Source organism: Eurosta solidaginis, chromosome 5 (assembly GCF_040869045.1).
Source record: "Eurosta solidaginis isolate ZX-2024a chromosome 5, ASM4086904v1, whole genome shotgun sequence".
NCBI classification, from domain to species: domain Eukaryota; kingdom Metazoa; phylum Arthropoda; class Insecta; order Diptera; family Tephritidae; genus Eurosta; species Eurosta solidaginis.
Genome location: NC_090323.1, coordinates 141,820,411 through 141,838,964, shown reverse-complemented (window position 1 = coordinate 141,838,964; position 18,554 = coordinate 141,820,411). Strand labels below are relative to the sequence as shown.

The window sequence follows — 18,554 nt, the reverse complement described above, 5'->3', positions numbered from 1 at the left end:
TTACTTATACGCCTATGTGCGCGCGAGAGACTGTAAACTACAAACATTCACATCAATAATTCAATCTTTATCTATCTACATAAACGAATAAATAATTGCGTTTACACATATGTACCATGTACGAATACGAGCAGCGGAGAGTCAATGCGCAAACACATGCATATAGCTGAGAAGTTTGAGAGCTCATGGACAATGCTAGTAGATTCTGGAAAAATGCGAACGAGGAAACCAAAGGGTATAAAAGGCAACAGATGTAGAGGCGCTGTAATTCAGTTTGAGTTGAGCAGTCAATCAGTTATTGATTATTAAGCCAGCGAGTAGCAAAGTATAAGTGTTATTGTGAAGTACTTTAATAAAGGCCATTTTTCCATTATTCAATATTGGAGTTATTTATTCAACAGTTTAGTGATACGAACCTAGCAAAAGGGCAAATAAGAGGAATTTGCAGTAAATTCGTTACAATATGATTATACTGTCTTCGATAGATAGTCGGACGAGCCGCTACTCGGGGATGTAGAGATGACCGTTGTGTCGGTGGCCGCAGTTACAACAGCAGTTTCTAACTTTGCACCATCCGTACAGTGTAATGAATACTTCACTGCTTTTTCCAATTGCTTGGCGCCAGCAATTTTTGCTGTTTGTAAAGGTTTAGCTGTAATGCAAATATATGGATGGGTTAAAGTGGTTTTCGTATGGTATTCAACAACTCACCCTTTACCATCATCACACCCTTCTCATCGATTTTGAATATGTGTACTGTTTCAGTATTCAGACCGTTCGTTTGGTGCAATATTTTCGATTTGATGAATATGTATACTATCCGTTAGGCAGATAATTAGGTGCGTTCGATTCATTCATATACTGTGGGTATTTGAACCGTAGATGCAATGGCAGATATTTTGATTCTTTTTTTAGTGTAACATTTGTTAACAGTTGGGTTTCTCTGCTGTCACCATCACCTCTAGAGAGCTATTGAAGAAACGCTCTTTTTGCAATAAAATTTGCAGTTAGATGTATGCAATGACACTGCATAGTATGTAAATTGCGCATGCTTTTATTAATTTTCAGTGGCCTGTTGCCAAGTGTCTTTCACGACCCGTTACGATCAATTATGTATGTATTTAAAGCGAATTGGCTTTTATGGCGCCACGCCAGCTATTAAATATGCACGAGTTTTTGATTCCTGTTAGGAGCGCAAAGAAACCACCCCAACTCCAGGTCAGGGAGGCAACGCATCTCCTAACTCCGCCAAAACGCCCGAGGGAAGCACAGAAGCCAACCTTGTGGCCTATTGTAATTTTTCATTCAACGCAAAAAGCCCGAAAATTGACGTTGAGTGGAGGATGACCCGTACGACCGCTCGCGCGAAAAGACAAGACCGGAATGTTGTTTAATTTAATTTAATGCTCCAAAATTAGCACAGGCCTGCAGCTCAATTCGCGGAAAATGGCGGACTCGCTAAAAATTTTTTTCCACACAAAAATGACATATGTATTTCACAATACCTATGAATATAGTAGGTGCGAGAGAGCACAATACATTTCCACCTTCTACAGTTCCGCCCATGGTGGAATAACCAGGTGAAGTAAGCCGTCAATTGTCTCGCTCTAAATTCTTCTTTGTTCTGTCATTCGGCTATCTGAAAATTGTTCACTAATGTTGTCCCCGCAAAATGTTGATTTTTTGCAATATAGCGATGAACCTTTACCGGATTTAATTACAGAGATTCATATTTGGGTATCTTTGGTGTGGGCTTCCATAATTAACGTCGTGCTTAGCTATTGCGTTCATATTATTGATGTTTCCATCATATAAGTATGTTTAATTTGTTCCAAAAAAATTTGAAACAGGTCTTTGTTAAAACAAACTATTTGAATTCGCGTCATATCCAACAAGGATTTTCGCCTGTGCAGCGCTACTGAAAACTTTCGAGAAATGTGCAAGAACACCAAAACTGTCGTATTACACCTTATTTATGTAAACACTTCACTAAAACAATGGATTTCTAAATACAATTACAAAAAATTGTGACTCACTATTGTTGTTTTGGCCTAAAATTAGACCGCTAAGATAAGAGGATTGTTACAGTTATGGATTGTAATTTGGAATATATGAATCCGGTTCGCTCGAATTAGCACCTTCTGGTTCTAGGCCCGCTCCTATTATATCCCCTGACATATTTTAGTAAATAATAACTTGGAAACATTAGTAATACATCATGAATTAACTGTCAAGAGCTTATGGGAGATCATCTGATCAAGTTTGTATGATATATTAGAAAGTCATATGTTTTACTTCCGACTCTCAATGTCAAATCAACAGAGCAGATGGAAAGAACAATGGATTTTTAGAGATCGAAACACATTTAAAAGTATTACGATCACTTCCAAGTGTGACTGTAAAACTTTTCATAAAACCCGAAACCCATTTAAGTGCGCAAAGTTCCTACAGTTCAACTATATAATGGATAACACCTCTCCCACTTATGTCCGGGTTTTCGATAAAAGCTTTAACTGCAGTTGAAGTTGAGGTCAGTTTACTTTAGACGCATTATTGAATTTTACTACTCATCGCAGTTAAAATTTTTAATTTTATTCGATACCTAAAGTAATATAAGTTCGCACTGATCCTGTGTATCCCTTTTGTATTGGCATTAGGTTGCACTGATATGATGAAAAAAAACTGTCTGCAATGGCTTTCGTAGCAAGGCATTTGTTTTTCTACTCCTACTTTTCCAAAGCGGGTAAACATTTTACCCTCTTCTGACCGTTGAAGATGCATCCCTACCGTTTCAGATAGTGTACATCTTCTATCTCTTTTTATTTACTTCACCTGGTGATTCCACCATGAGTTCCGCCATGGTCATTGTGAATTCAGCCAAGTGGTGAATGTTTGAAAAACAAAAAAAAAACGTTCACAATAGTAAACAGCCTGGATCACCTGTTCAATCGCTGTTCTATTACTTAAATGAATTTTGTATGTGTTAGTGCAGTCGGGTGGCTTCGTGACTCACGTATTTTTTGTCGGTTACACGTTAATGAAAATCAAAAATTTTTGATTTTTTCATTTGACGCTAGCTTCATTGTGAATGAAAAGTGTGATATTTTATCTGTCAACTGTCTGACAGGATGTTCAACATGGCTACTTTTTATAGTTTCGACAGGGTGTTCAATATGGCGGCGCCTATCTACAGCGGGTGATAGAAAGAGATACAGAATGAGACAGCGATAGTCAATTACAAATCAGGTGATCTAATCACTTTGGAATTTTGACGTCTATGCAGAAGATATCACACTTAGTTTGATTCACAATGGCTAGCTTATTTGATCGTCGCGGGGTGTGATTGACAAAATAGCAGTGTTTTATTTAGTTTGTGTTGACCATTGTTTACTATATAGTTTGGCAACTTAAACAGAGGTTATGTTGCGAATAGAGTGGAAGGCAGTGGACTAGGCAGTCGAATGTCATAAAATGAAGGAATGGTGTTCGGAGTTTTTTCAAAATTAAAAAAAAAATTGATAAAAGCTTTAATAAAAATAAAACTACTGTTTTAATAACAACAAAAACGCCTTATATATTCTATGTACATAAACTCGTAAAGATTATCTCACTTTATAATTTGAGTTAAATAATCTAAAGTTTTGTTTTGAAACTGAGTCGAGAACTGTTCGTGTGAATGTGCGAATTTTCACCGATCAGCTGTTAGTTGCGCTACTTGGTAAAATTTACAATGGTGTTGACATTCAAAATGAACAAGTGCACGGAAGAATTCATATTAAAATTTATTGAAAATTATCAATGTTTACCAGCATTATGGAATGTAACGCTTTTATTATTATTTAATACAACTGTTATTAATTTTTTTATAATTTAATAAAACTGCTGTATTTGCAAGTAAAAAAATCAACATCCGATGACTACATTAGCGTTGACAGATTGACGACACCGTCGTCATTTTGACGATTTTCAACAAGAATGACGCTTGGACGATTTTGTAATGAAAAATGACGATTTAATCCTGCCTTGCAAGATTTATTTTAAATATTCAAACACCAAGAAATTACATATAATTAAAATTGAGATACAAGCTTTTTTGAACATTGTATACCTTATACTAAAAATATCTAGCTTTTGCTGCAGGCGGAGCCAATAACATGACCGGCTCGAAGCATTCGTTCGCCCGAAAAGAAATTCCTAACTTAATTACTTTGAAAGGTATATGTCATTCTTTGGCGCTTTGCTCTTCGTATGCCTGCTTAAAGCTACCCAGCAGTGTAGAAAAATTGGTGCGCAATGTGTATAATTACGTTTCCAATAGTTCTCAGAGAAGTACCTACTCAATTGAAAAATATAATTACGCTATTGGAATTGCAGCTAAAAAACATGTTACATCCATGTCAAACTCGCTGGCTATCCTTAGACAAGGTGAACACGAGGGTACGCGTCATAGACGCTACAGGCGATATTTGTACGCTTTGATGCCGAACACATGTATTTGAATGGAGAGCTGCATACGAGGCGTCCGCTGCATTAAAGGGACAAAGCATGAAATTTTCGTGTAGCTAAAGCGCCAAATACACGAAACGAACATTTCCACGAACATTCCCGTTATGTCATGTTTCTGCGACCTTTTCTGTCGTGTATGGTGGTGTTTGCCAGTTCGCGCAAATGTTCGCCAAAAATCAAAATATTTTAATTTTTGGCGAACATTTGCGCGAACTGTTCGTGCGTGTATGGCGAAATAGCTCATAATCGTAGTAATTTCTTAACGGAACAGACGTGCGTAGAAAAGTAAAATGGGCAATAAAAAATTTCTCAGTGAATTTATTGAGTGAATTTATTATCCCGTTTCGTTATGAGTGGCAAAATTTTTTGTAAAAGTTGGTCAAATGTTGCCTTGCTCATACGAACATAATTTTTAAAATCATTTTGTGACGTGAATTCCAGTTCTTTAATAAGCTCACTTTGTCCAAGAACTGCACGTTTTTTAAACCATTCTTTGCACCAAATTCTTTTTTTGCGATCTTCTCTCTTTTTTTACGCTTATTTGCCACAGCGAGCAATATTGCTGCAGCACAATTGTTGTCCGTATTCATCGCTGTCTGAAAGAGAGCTAATGTTCGGCCAAAAGTTCGTATGATGTATGGCCAAAGCTGCGAACAAGATTGCGGAATGTTCGCGGAAATGTTCGTGTCGTCTATTTGGCGCTTTAGCGTACAGAAATGTTGGTCGCTGAGCGTACGTACGCTTGAAAAAAAGGAAGAACAAGATGTTTGTTTACATTTTTTTGTATGCAAATTTGTGTAATTAGTTAAAAAATGTAACTTTAGTTAATAAAAGTGCGTGAAAAGTATATTACCAAAGCGAAAAATAGTATTAAACAACACAACAGCTTGGTTAGACATTGTTGAAGCGTTTAGAAGGCTAAAAAGTGTTGGAAACTAGAAATCACGCTTTTATCTAGTCCGCGGTGGTATAAAATTGCCTTTCATAATTTACAAAGGCACGGGGATGCAAACAACGTTTAAAACTTATTTTCCTTTGGTTTCGGGGACGGATATAGCTGAAGAAATTTAATTTTGTATTTTTTTCAATAATTGTTTGCTTTTTGTAGCGACCCTCGAAAGTAGCTTCGTGTGCAGATCTTGAGGCGTAGAGAAATTGTAGCTATATGAAATATCTTGTACGCGTCTAGGAGCGTAGCCTCGTGTGCACCTTGCCTTAGAGGCAGTAGTATACAGAGTATTAGAACTTTATGAGGCATAAAAATATTTTTTAACTTCGCTGTTAATGTTCACAAAATATACAGTGCAAAAACCATTCCTGATAACTTGGATGATATGAATGAAATTTATTTCTCCTTCCTGAAGTATATCCTTCAAAATATTAATAAAGTTGATAAAATTTTCCAGAGTGAGGGGCTTCAAGTACATAATATGTATTCGGAAATAAAAAGACGTTATTTAAGTATATTGTATAATTTTGTAAAGCCGGAATGTATTACATCAGCCAACATAGAAATTTGTTATGGTTACACATCTAATATGGATCAGCAAGGAAGGCAGTCGACATGATATCGTGGTGCACAGTGGCTAGTCATGTCGGCTGGGCTGGGTTCTTGCCAACCTTGCTGTCCTGCGCCACCAACAGAAAAAGGTCATATCATGCCTTAAAAAAAAACTGTCAAAAGCGCAGATCCGACTCAAAACGCTATAACTCACACTAAAACAACATCCGGCCGAACCGGATGTCACGGAGAGACTGTCAAATTCAAAACGAAATTCCAAATATAATCAAAGAAAAACAGTTTCAAAAGGAACTAAACGCAAAAAAAAAGGAATAAAATTAACCGAACCGGAAATGACCGGTTATAATAGCCGAAAATCCAAAAATAAAAAAAAAGCTGAAAGTTGAAAAGGAAAAAAATAGGCCGAATAAACATAGGGGGCACCGCGGGTGTTCTTGCGACGCCCGGTGCTTGTTCCCACCCTCAAATCCATGGCCACCGACGCACCTATATTTCGGTGACCCCTTACCTGGAATACCTACGTGCCTTCTAAATAATAAGGAAAATCAGCATTCCCATTTATAATACAAAATTTATTAAAAATTCATTGTAATAAAACTTAGTCTAAAGGTTATATATCTAATCAATACGAGGTAAACCTCTGGAGATTAAAACTAACTAATGGTCAAAATCAAGATCAACCGGGTTCATTACTGATAGCTAAGTTGATTCTATATCCTCTTCAGGTCTCCTGTCGTTAAGGAGAAAAACAAATTCTAAATCCGTTGGATATTGATTTTGTAAGACCATATTCTTTACAACTGTTCCGGTATAATCCCTTACGTGATTGTCGTAAAACCAGCTGCCCTTATACTAAGAGCTTATCTGAAAGATCATAAGGAAGGCCCCAAGCAAAAGAAAAATAAACAAACAACATTGTATGTAGTACTAAAATGTGAGGAAATCTGACCGAATTACGTGATCCGCTTAACGGTTAACCCCCTCACCAACGTTGATAACAAAAAAACTTCCATACTTATTTTATTTTATCTTATTTGATCTCTTTTATTGGTGATCTTTATTATTTTATTATATTTTGTTTGATCGTAGGTTGCTTTTGTTTTTGATATATTTAGATTAATTTTGTTGAAATTGATTTTATTTTATTTCGTTTCAGTGTATTTCATTTTATTTTATTTTATTTATTTTACTTCATTTTATTTTAGTTTATCTTAGTTTATCTTATTTTATTGTATTTTATTTTATTTTGTTTTATTTCAGTTTATATTAGTTTATCTTATTTTATTTTATTTTTATTATTATTTTTTGTAATCTTATATTTTATTAAACTTGTCTCAATTGGATGGTAGCTTATTATATTTACTTTTGTTTTTGGTATATTTGGTTTATTGTGTGTTTTTTTACATAGGTATGTGTATAGCATATTGTTATTTCCAAAAAAAATTACCTATTTATAATTTTTTCCTTTGTTCATCAATTTATCTTAGGTTGCATTATCTTAATTTATCAGAAATTTTTGTTTTCTAAATCTAGTTTTCTAATCCTAATTTTCTTTTTTTGTTTGGTTTTTAATTAAATTTTCTTATTTCTAACTTAAAATTTTCCTTTTGTTAGGATTTAGTTAGATTTTCTTATTTCAAATCTATTTTAAATTATAGTTTTTCAAACTTCAAATTTACCTTTTGGTTGTATTCAGTTAGCTTTTCTTATTTCAAATCTAATTTAAATTTTAGTTTGTCTAACCCCAAATTTTCCTCTTGTTTGTATTTAGTAGATTTTCCTATTTCAATTTATTTTAGTCTCCTAACTTCTATATTACGATTATTTAATTAGATTGTGTTCAATTACGTTAAGTACATTTTTCTTCTTTTTTTTCTCTAACTTCTAAGCTTTTTTAAATTTTAAAATGTCATTTTCAGTTTTTATATTTTTTTCTTTGGAACGAACTCACCCAAGTCAGGCTATTGGTGTTGCTCGCCGTTGTCGTTGTAGGTGGTGCAGGAGGCCGTTTAGGTGGGTCTCTGCCTTTTGTTGTCACTGTTGGTGTTGCAGTGGGCCGTTTAGATGGGTCTCTGCCTTTTTGTTGACACTGCTGGGGTTGCAGGGGCCGTTTAGATGGGCCTCTGAATTTTTGTTGACACTGTTGGGGTTGCAGGAGGCCGTTTAGATGGGCCTCTGCCTTTTTGTTGACATTGCTGGGGTTGCAGGAGGCCGTTTATTTAGGCCTCTGCCTTTTTGTTGACTCTGTTGTGGTTGAAGGATGCCGTTTGGATGGGCCTCTGTCTCTTTGTTGACACTGTTGGGCTTGCAGGAGGCCGTTTAGATGGGCCTCTGCTGACACTGTTGGGGTTGCAGGAGGCCGTTTATAAAGGCCTCTGCCTCTTTGTTGACTCTGTTGGGGTTGCAGGAGGCCGTTTAGATGGGCCTCTGCCTCTTTGTTGACACCGTTGGGGTTGCAGGAGGCCGTTTAGATGGGCCTCTGCCTTTTTGTTGTCACTATTGGTGGTGAAGAAGGCCGTTTAGATGGGCCCTCTGCCTTTTGTTGTCACTATTGGGGTTGCAGGAGGCCGTTTAGATGGGCCTCTGCCTCTTTGTTGACACTGTTGGGGTTGCAGGAGGCCGTTTAGTTGGGCCTCTGCCTCTTTGTTGACTCTGTTGGGGTTGTAGGAGGCTGTTTAGATGGGCCTCTTTGTTGACACTGTTGGGGTTGCAGGAGGCCGTTTAGATGGGCCTCTGCCTTTTTGTGGACACTGTTGCTATTGCAGCTGGCCGGTTAGATGGGCCTCTGCCTTTTGATGTCGCTATTGGTGGTGCAGGAGGCCGTTTAGATGGGCCTCTGCCTCTTTGTTGACTCTATTGGGGTTGTAGGAGACTGTTTAGATGGGCCTCTGCCTCTTTGTTGACACTGTTGGGGTTGCAGGAGGCCGTTTAGATGGGCCTCTGCCTCTTTGTTGACTATGTTGGGGTTGTAGGGGGCTGTCTAGATGGGCCTCTGCCTCTTTGTTGACACTGTTGGGGTTGCAGGAGGCCGTTTAGATGGGCCTCTGCCTTTTTGTGGACACTGTTGGTATTGCAGCTGGCCGGTTAGATGGGCCTCTGCCTTTTGATGTCGCTATTGGTGGTGCAGGAGGCCGTTTAGATGGGCCTCTGCCTTTTTGTGGAAACTGTTGGTATTGCAGCTGGCCGGTTAGATGGGCCTCTGCCTTTTGTTGTCACTATTGGGGTTGCAGGAGGCCGTTTAGATGGGCCTCAGCCTTTTTGTTGCAGGTTTTGGTAGGCGTGGTTGATGGTGGTAGTTGGGTATTCATGGAAGAGGGAAAAAAAGTAAAATAAGTGGCGTTTATTAGTCTAAAGTATTAACCCTTTTTATTTTGTAGGCACCTTCGCAAATTTTTGTCGAGCTTCTCATTTCCCACAGCGATTCGCTATTTGGCGCTTTGCCAGTGTTTTATATATAAAGTTTCGTTTCAATGGGATGCGTTCCCACGGCAGTGCGGTACGTAGCACACAATGCAGAAGCCGCGTTTCACTATATCAGTGCCTCAGCCCCTACTTTTTTTTAACTTTTTGTTGGCTTCTACGGAAATGTTTTTAATTATTTCGGATGGAATTTTTCTTTGTTCTTTTACACGTTACATAACGATTCCACTTAGGTGTATAATTAGCAGCTTATTGCATTATTCACAAGTTTACTCGGAATATTTCGAATTTGACGGTCGACCGCGCACTCGAGCTACAATTTCTTAATGATTTCTAAAATGGCGCTTCCGCCGTCATGCCGTTAGGAAGCCAAAATTCCCAGTCCTTATTGCGACTGCGCCCTGGAGAACCGCTGTTAAATGGCATGATTTAACTTTGGTTGCCATGGTGGAACAATACAAGGTGATGGCCACGGCGCATGCCTACGCCATTATTAAAAGCTCCATGTACCTTGTTTTTGTGAACCGATGGACTAATGTCAAAATCGTACCGCGCCAAAAGTTGATGTGTTAAATCCTATAAAAATTTGCGAGTCCGCTTTCACCTTGTATAGTTACGCCATGGTGGTTGCCGTTAATGGGAATTTCCCCACACCATTGTAATCTTTGGCAATGCCAGCCACGCGAAATTAAAGAAAATTTGTTTCGAACAGCCCAGGCAGACATGAGTGAGGGTGAATCCTGGGGGGCTACTCTGTATTGCGATTCGAAAACGAATTCGATGCGATTGTCAAATCCGAGTCGATAAGCAAATGGTACTCTGTATTGCTATAGCATTGCTAACAGTGTTGCCTTTTTGCTGTTTGCGTATTTTCCTGTGTGGGTTGGCATTACTGCTAGAAGATGTCAAAGAATGTAAGAACAAAACAAATAAAGTCAAAAAATAAACAATTGTATGTTGCGATTAAGAACGCGTTCAATTCGGCTTGTGTTTTAAATTAATAGTTACTATAAAGATTTAAAAGTGTATAAAATGTATTCAGTGGCACTGTGGGATAACACAAACGAGGAGCGCATTGAAAGACGAATTATTCGTGATAGCTCCAATATAATGAACCTTAGTAATAAGAGGTATGCAAAATCTATGAATTTGTAAGTTTGTGACCTATAGAAAGTTTATTTTTTGTGTTTAGTTTTGTTAAAAATTTCCGCCTGAATAAGGATGCATTTTTATATGTGCTAGATAGCATAAACGGCGAATTCAAGAGCCCAAAAAGGTCAACCGCAGTTCCAAACATTTTAAAGTTGTCGAGCACATTGAAGTTTCTTGGCCAGGGGGCGTATCAACACTTGATTGGTCAAGATCGCCACACGGGTATGGCCCAGCAAACGTTTTCCCGTTGCATGTTCGAGGTGTGTAGCGCCATTGAAAAAGTGCTATGTAAAAAACATATAGAGTTTCCATTGTCTGAAGCGGAAAAGAATGAAGCAAATAGAAGTTTCTATTCGGCTTGCGGAATTCCAGGAGTGATTGGTGCGGTCGATGGAACTCACATTCAATTGGTACGACCGGCTCGAGACGAGCATTTATATTTTAACCGTAAGATCAAACATAGCATTAATGCAATGGTGGTAAGAGTGATACAGTATTTATAAATACACATTTAAATGCAACTACATATTTATGTATTTTTATATTTTAGATTTGTGACCACAATGCGCATAAGGGCAGTAGATGGAAGGATTGGAGGTGCTTCGCATGATTCCCACGTCTGGAGCCTATCTTCAGAGCGTGCTTGCTTAAAGGCGAATTTTGAAAATGGAGACAGAGGAGTGAGAATTCTTGGTAAGATTAACATACTTTAGGTATTTTGCCTGAGGATTTGCTTCGCAGTTTTTCTAACCACATACTTATGTTACTTTATTATAGGAGATTCTGGATATCCCCTCGAGCCATGGCTGCTAACACCATGCAGAAACGCAGCAGAGAACTCTGACGAAATTTTTTTTAATGATAAGTTTTGCAAAGGAAGATCGTTAATCGAACGAACTTTTGGAGTATTAAAAGGCAGGTTTAGATGCCTCTTAGCTGCAAGAGAGTTGCATTATACACCCGAAAAAGTGGTTCAAATTCTAAACGTATGCTGTGCTTTGCATAATATTTGCATTTTATATAAACTGGAAGATCCTTCAAACATTGTTTTCGAGCGAAATGACCCTTCAAGTGCCAATGTGGATGCACAACAAAGCCGAAATTTATCAAATATCGCCAAAAACATTAGGGAACAAATTAAATATAATATGGTTAACTCGAGAAACCCAAACTAAAGAAATAAAATATATGAATAGTTCATGTATTTTGAAATAGTTTTTACATACACATATGTATACAAATGTATGTGAGTTTAAACATGTTTGATGTAAAAAAATGAATACAAAACATAAAATTATTAAATTAAAATAAATTCGCACATGTTCACATATACACTTATGGCATTAAAAGGTACATTTTTTTTTTAATTTTTTAATCTTCATTTTTTAATGTAAATACATACATATATGTATGTATGGTTCAAATTAAAAGGTACAATATTTTTCACTTTTTAATGTAATATATATATGTAAATATATTTAGTTAAATTAAACATAAAATCATTCAATTAAATCAAAATTAAATTCACTTCAATAAATTTACGTCATTAAATTAAATAAAGCGTACTGACTTTTTCTTTCAACATTGTACACGTTATCACATACGTTTATACACTCTTATATTATATATTTATACAGTATTTTATATTCATTTGGTTAATTATTTGGTAATTAATATTAAACTTGGCATCATTTTTGTAAAATCACATATTTTTTTTATAAATAGGTACGGTCTTATTAGTATATATACATAGTGAAACAACACTTCTTTTGGTTTACTGTGCCTGTCGCTTTGAGCTAGAGATCAACTCGTTGGTACTTGCTTCAACAGCTAGGACCTCCTTTTGTAGTTCTAGTTTGGTTAGCTTCATCTTAATTTTTTTATTGTCTGCTGTTTGCTGGTAAAGGAACCTTTCTTTCTCCAGCTTTAGTCGGCATTCTTGTAGCTCTCATTTTTTTTTTCATTTCGTTGTAAATGTTTATCAAGTTCGAGTTTATTTCGTTCGGCAAATTTGGTGAACGCTTGTGGTACTCGATTTGATTCGACACTTGATGTTCCAACAGACTTTGCTTTCTGCGCGGAGTTTTGGCGGTGTTCGAACAAGTGGGAAGCTCTGCTTGCTCGCTTTCTTCTGAGCCTGTATGTTCATTATCTGAGCACGAGTTCCCCGACCCGGCGGAACTGTCTGCTCGTGCTACCGACTCCCACGTTGTACCACCGGACTCCAACGTTGTACCACCGGACTCCCACGTCGTACCACCGGACTCTCACGTCGCGCCACCGGACTCTCCCTCGGTTGTGTTGAAGCCGAATTTGGCTTAGCACCAAACCTCGAGGTGCTAATGGTTCCGCTCATGGACTTATCTGCACTCAATAGCTTACTTACTTCTTCTTCTAGGTGTGTTAACGGCACAAACCCCCACGGACCCCCACCAGTTCCGGAAACGCTTGTCTTGTTGCGTCGCATTTTTGATTTTAGATGCACTTTGTAATCAGCCCACACCTAAAATTTTTTGCATTTAACTATGTACGTAAATAGCTACCGAGAAGTACTTACTTTTTTCCAACCAGCAACATCGCGCGATGGTGGACCAACTGCATTTAGCTGTGATGTTACCCTCTTCCACAAATTTGAGGCAGCATTTCGACCATTCGCGGACTTTAGTAATCCCTTCGACTAGTCGGGATGCGCCTTCATGAAGTCCACGAGCTTTTCGAATTGTTTTTGTTGCGTGTGCTTCATTTTAGATTTTTCCCTAAAAAACATTAACAACACTATTTATTAAGTGTTTAAATAAACATAAAAAATAAAACAACACACAGTTTTTGGTAAAAACTTAAATTTTTTTGCCGCGCGACTGAGTTTTGTTGTAGGCAGACAAATTCGAATTTACAGAGCAATTGACATTCGCTTTCGCGATACAGAGTGTACGCAATTCGAAAGGGAAAAATGAATGCGAAAGGGAAAAAGCAAATCCGAAAATGTTAAATGTCAGTTGCGATAGTTGAGTTACAGAGTGTCGATAAGGCAAATGCGAAAAAATTTCCATTCGCATCGCAATACAGAGTAGCCCCACTGACCTTTTCACCTATCACTAGCCACCAGTACGTTCGAAATGTGAATCCTCACAAGTGGCCCATAACAAACCTGCTTCGCTTCGAGCACCTGGCGATGAAGCGAGCAGGAAACAGGTTCACCTGTGGGAAGCGCTTCCAGGAACCTCCGATGTCAGTTAACGTGGGGCACGACTCACCCCTAAGATAAGAGTCTCAAAGTGCTACCACGAAGCTAGCCGGGCAACAAGGTCCATCAAAAAAAAGTTATGTGAAATAGTGGATTAAGTTTGCTTCTTAGTTTAAAAGGCTTTGCGGCAGTTTGACATTTGTTATGGAGAACTCGTCAAAACTCCGTATGGTTCTAGTGGTTATCGCCCCCACAGAAAGGCCAAAAAAATATATGTGTGTAGACATTTTGATAAAGGAGAACTCGTCAGAACTCCGTAAGGCTAGTCCAGCCCGAGTTTGGACTGCCAAGTTGTTCCCGGTTCCCGGTGAGAACGCGTGTGAACATCCTACGAATATCGTTGCTCGGGGAAAATATTTGGCGAGATGTCCCCGACCGCCAAAACGCCCAAGGGTAAAAAAAAAATTATATTTATAGGTTTAAAAGAAAATCAATTTATAAATTTAACAAAATTGAGTAAATTGCTACTTGAGTATTAGTGTTATAAAAAAAAACTTCTATCTAAAGGAAAAGCGTATCGACGATTTTCTTGAAAAAAGAAAGAAAACAAAATTTCTTTTTTTTTGCGCGAGAAAAAAAAATTCGCGAGAATAAATTCAAGCAATATTAATTCGATAATCGTATCAAAAAAAAAATTTCAAAAAGCTGGAAAAAAGTGGTTATTGAAATATAGGTGTTATATAATCAGAAAAAAAAAAAGTATAGGTTTCGCAAATCTACTTGTGTATTTAGATGTTAATGGGAATGCTGACATCCCATCATTAGAAGGCACTGGCATATAGGCAAAAAAATTGTGTTACAAATAAAATTCACTCATACTTGTTCCTAGTGCTCCCAACCGCAACGCAAAAGGGGGTCTTAGGGACCTGCCTCTGGGACTGGTTGGGGCCACTAGGTCAGTTCCAGAAACACACAGTTCGGTCCCAGCATACCCAGCCGCAACACAGGGGCGGTCTCAAGGGGCTCACCCCTGGGACTGGCTGGGGCTCTTGGGGACTCCCATCCACTCGAACTGGACACCCCTCCTGCCTCCGCCGCAATGGATGGAGCGGTTCCAAAAGCCGCTACCCAGACTGGTGGGACAGGAAAGGGTACCGCCTTGAATCCCAGCCCAACCCGTCACAAGCCAGCTGGTATTCTATGGTATCACCTGAGACGTGGGATGAGCTGGGTCCTTATAACACTCACACTCACACACTCATACCAGACAATACAAATTCGGCAAAAGATAATTGGGAAAAAAATTATAAAATTTAACGAGAGAAAAAAATCAAACCCAATTAGCGGACATATATATTACCAAACCGACTACGGACAACATCCGGGAAAACTAAACCCCAAATCTAAAAAAAAAACTAAGTGCGTGCAGCACTGCCTCACCGGGTGAATACAAAATCCGGAGGACACGACGTTAAGTCCCGTGGAACCCTCCGCTACTGCCCCGATGACCACTCTGGACGACCTGATCCATCCCACCATCTCACCGTAACGCAAGTGGCTGCTCCTGCGGCTGCTCACCTCGGACTGGTGGGATGGTCAACTTCACAAGTTGACCCGGAATGATCCTCGCAACCAGCGCCTCAGGTGCCACGTTGGGGGCCATCTGTTATGGTTACGCATCTACTATGGATCAGCAAAGAATGATATCGTGGTGCACAGTGGCTAGTCATGTCGGCTGGGCTGGGTTCTTGCCAACCTTGCTGTCCTGCGCCATAAACAGAAAAAAGGTCATATCATGCCTTAAAAAAAACTGTCAAAAGCGCAGAGCCGACTCAAAACGCTATAACTCACACTAAAACAACATCCGGCCGAACCGAAATTCCAAAAATAAATCAAAAAAAAAAAAAAATAGTTTCAAAAGGAACTAAACGCAAAAAAAGGAATAAAGTTAACCGAACCGGAAATGACCGGTTATAATAGCCGAAAATCCAAAAATAAAAAAAGCTGAAAGTTGAAAAGGAAAAAAATAAGCCGAATATACATAGGGGGCGCTGCGGGTGTTGTTGCGACGCCCGGTGCTTGTTCCCACCCTCAAATCCATGGCCACCGACGCACCTATATTCCGGTGACCCCTGACCTGGAATACCTACGTGCCTTCTAAATAATAAGGAAAATCAGCATTGCCATTTATTATACAAAATTTATTAACAATTCATTGTAATAAAACTTAGTCTAAAGGTTATATATCTAATCAATACGAGGTAAACCTCTGTAGATTAAAACTAACTAATGGTCAAAATCTAGATCATCTGCGTTCATTACTGATAGCTAAGTTGATTCTATATCCTCTTCAGGTCTCCTGTCGTTAAGGAGAAAAAAAAATTTTAAATCCGTTGGATATTGATTTTGTAAGACCATATTCCTTACAACTGTTCCGGTATAATCCCTTTCGTGATTGTCGTAAAACCAGCTGCCCTTATACTAAGAGCTTATCTGAAAGGTCATAAGGAAAGCTCTAAGCAAAAGAAAAAAAAAAACAATCAACATTGCATGTAGTACCAAAAAGTGAGGAAATCTGACGGAATTACGTGATCCGCTTAAGCGCCAAATACACGACACGAACATTTCCGTGAACATTCCGCAATCTTGTTCGCAGCTTTGGCCATACACCATACGAACTTTTGGCCGAACATTAGTTCTCTTTTAGACAGCGATGAATACGGACAACAATTGTGCTGCAGCAATATTGCTCGCTGTGGCAATTAAGCGTAAAAAAAAGAGAGAAGATCACAAAAAAAGAATTTGGTGCAAAGAATGGTTTAAAAAACGAGCAGTTCTTGGACAAAGTGATTGGGAAAATAGTTACAGAGACTTGTGATGCCATAATAAGTCAATTGAAAGATTTTATTAAGGTAATTATTTATTGATTAAATTATTTGTTTTCGACTAAACAAGAAAAGTTTCATGTGTACATATGTGTGACTGAAAATTGTTGGTTTTTTGAAGTAAAAATAAAAATGAATTAATCGTCCGTTTCAAACGATGCAAAATTTTTGTAAGCTTTCTACCGAGCTCGAATTAATGGATGATGTATCTTCAACGATTCGTACGTTTTGTGTGACTTGAGGTGACATTCTACTACTGTTTATGGACGAGCCGCTACTTAAAGGAGTCGGAACTCTTATTGTATAATTCTGCATGTGTTGGGGCACCGCGTAGTTAAGTTGCGTAGACGTGCGCATTGGGTATTGCGGAATGACATTTGGTGTTAATATTTGACTTGGGTTAAAAATATTTTGGATTTGAATCGCGTGTCTAAATTCCAATGCTCCCAAGCAACCTTGAAATAAAACATCTGATATGATTTTTCGCGCAATCGTTTTCTGGGAGGCCTCCATTTCACTATATTGCGAAGCCCACGCTTGAGCCAAGGAGTCACCTTCTGTGGGTTCGCGGCTGTTGGCAAGTCTCTCGCATGCAATTTTAATAAGTGTATCTTCTTCAGAAACTTTTCTTTTGCTTGGTCGAACAGTGAATTCCTAAAAAGAAAGATTTATAAGTTTTTCATTACTTTTCAGCTTCCACAAACAGAAAAAGATTGGAAGGTAGAAGCGAAAAATTTTGATGCACGCTGGAACTTCCCAAATTGTATAGGCGCAATTGATGGAAAACACGTCAATATTACAAAGCCACCTAGATCTGGATCTTTTTATTATAATTATAAAAAAAATTTTTCCATCATTTTAATGGCTGTGGTTAATGCTAATTACGAATTTTTGATGGTGGATGTTGGCACAAATGGAAGAGCCTCTGATGCCGGTCTTTTTAGCGAAATAAATTTTTTTCATCTCTAAAAAATAAAACATTGAAAATTCCTGACCCTCAGCCGCTTCCAAACTGCGAAGAAAAACTAGCATTTGTATTCGTAGCTGACGATGCTTTTCCCCTGTTAGAAAATATCATGAAGCCATTTAGCCACAACACACTCAAGGAAGAAGAAATAATTTTTAACTACAGGCTTTCTCGGGCGAGAAGAATTGTTGAAAAATGTTTTGGCATTTTAGCATCAAGATTTAGAATTCTCCTACAAACTATTAATTTATCACCAGAAAAAGTCACGAAAATTGTGTTAACCTGTTGCTACTTGCATAACTTTTTACGGAGGCAAAAAGAGGAGACGTATTTTGAAGGTGGATTCGATGTTGAAGAAACAGATCCAGGAGCGATAGAATACGCCGATTGGCATAATGACCATGGACTTACAGCTCTTCAAGCTTGAAGTGCAAAGAATGCATCCAATTTAGCAAAAACTACTCGAGAAAAATATTGTAATTATTTTAATACAGTGAGAGCAGTTCCGTGGCAGAACAATAAATTAAATATAAGAAAGTGTTCACAAAAAAAAGAAACAATACAATTTTGACTTTTTTTCTTACCTCAAATGTGTTTGTATTTTCATCCTGCATTGTGGTAACGCCTGCCAAAGGTTCTTGATCTTTCAAAAGCATAGCAAATCATAGCACCAAAGAGTAGGAACATATTCATCCTCAGCACCAGCACCAGACTTCATACTATCTCTCTTTTTTTTTTATTCACGCCGGTATTGCGCCCGCAAACTACTTATTTCTTTTATAACTGTATCCTTTGTGGCTTCAGGATCTACTTCTTTTAATTTTTCGATTAAAGTCGCATAATCATTATTCTTTTTAATTCTTTTTACTTGCCACAATGATGGCAAAGATTTATACATTTCAATAAATTCACTCAGAA

General features: G+C 38.1%; 1 pseudogene; it reads left to right on the top strand.

Moving 5' to 3' along the window:
• The first annotated feature begins 13,589 nt into the window (after positions 1–13,589).
• LOC137254301 (uncharacterized) lies at positions 13,590–18,063 on the top strand (annotated as a pseudogene).
• The last annotated feature ends 491 nt before the right edge of the window (positions 18,064–18,554 follow it).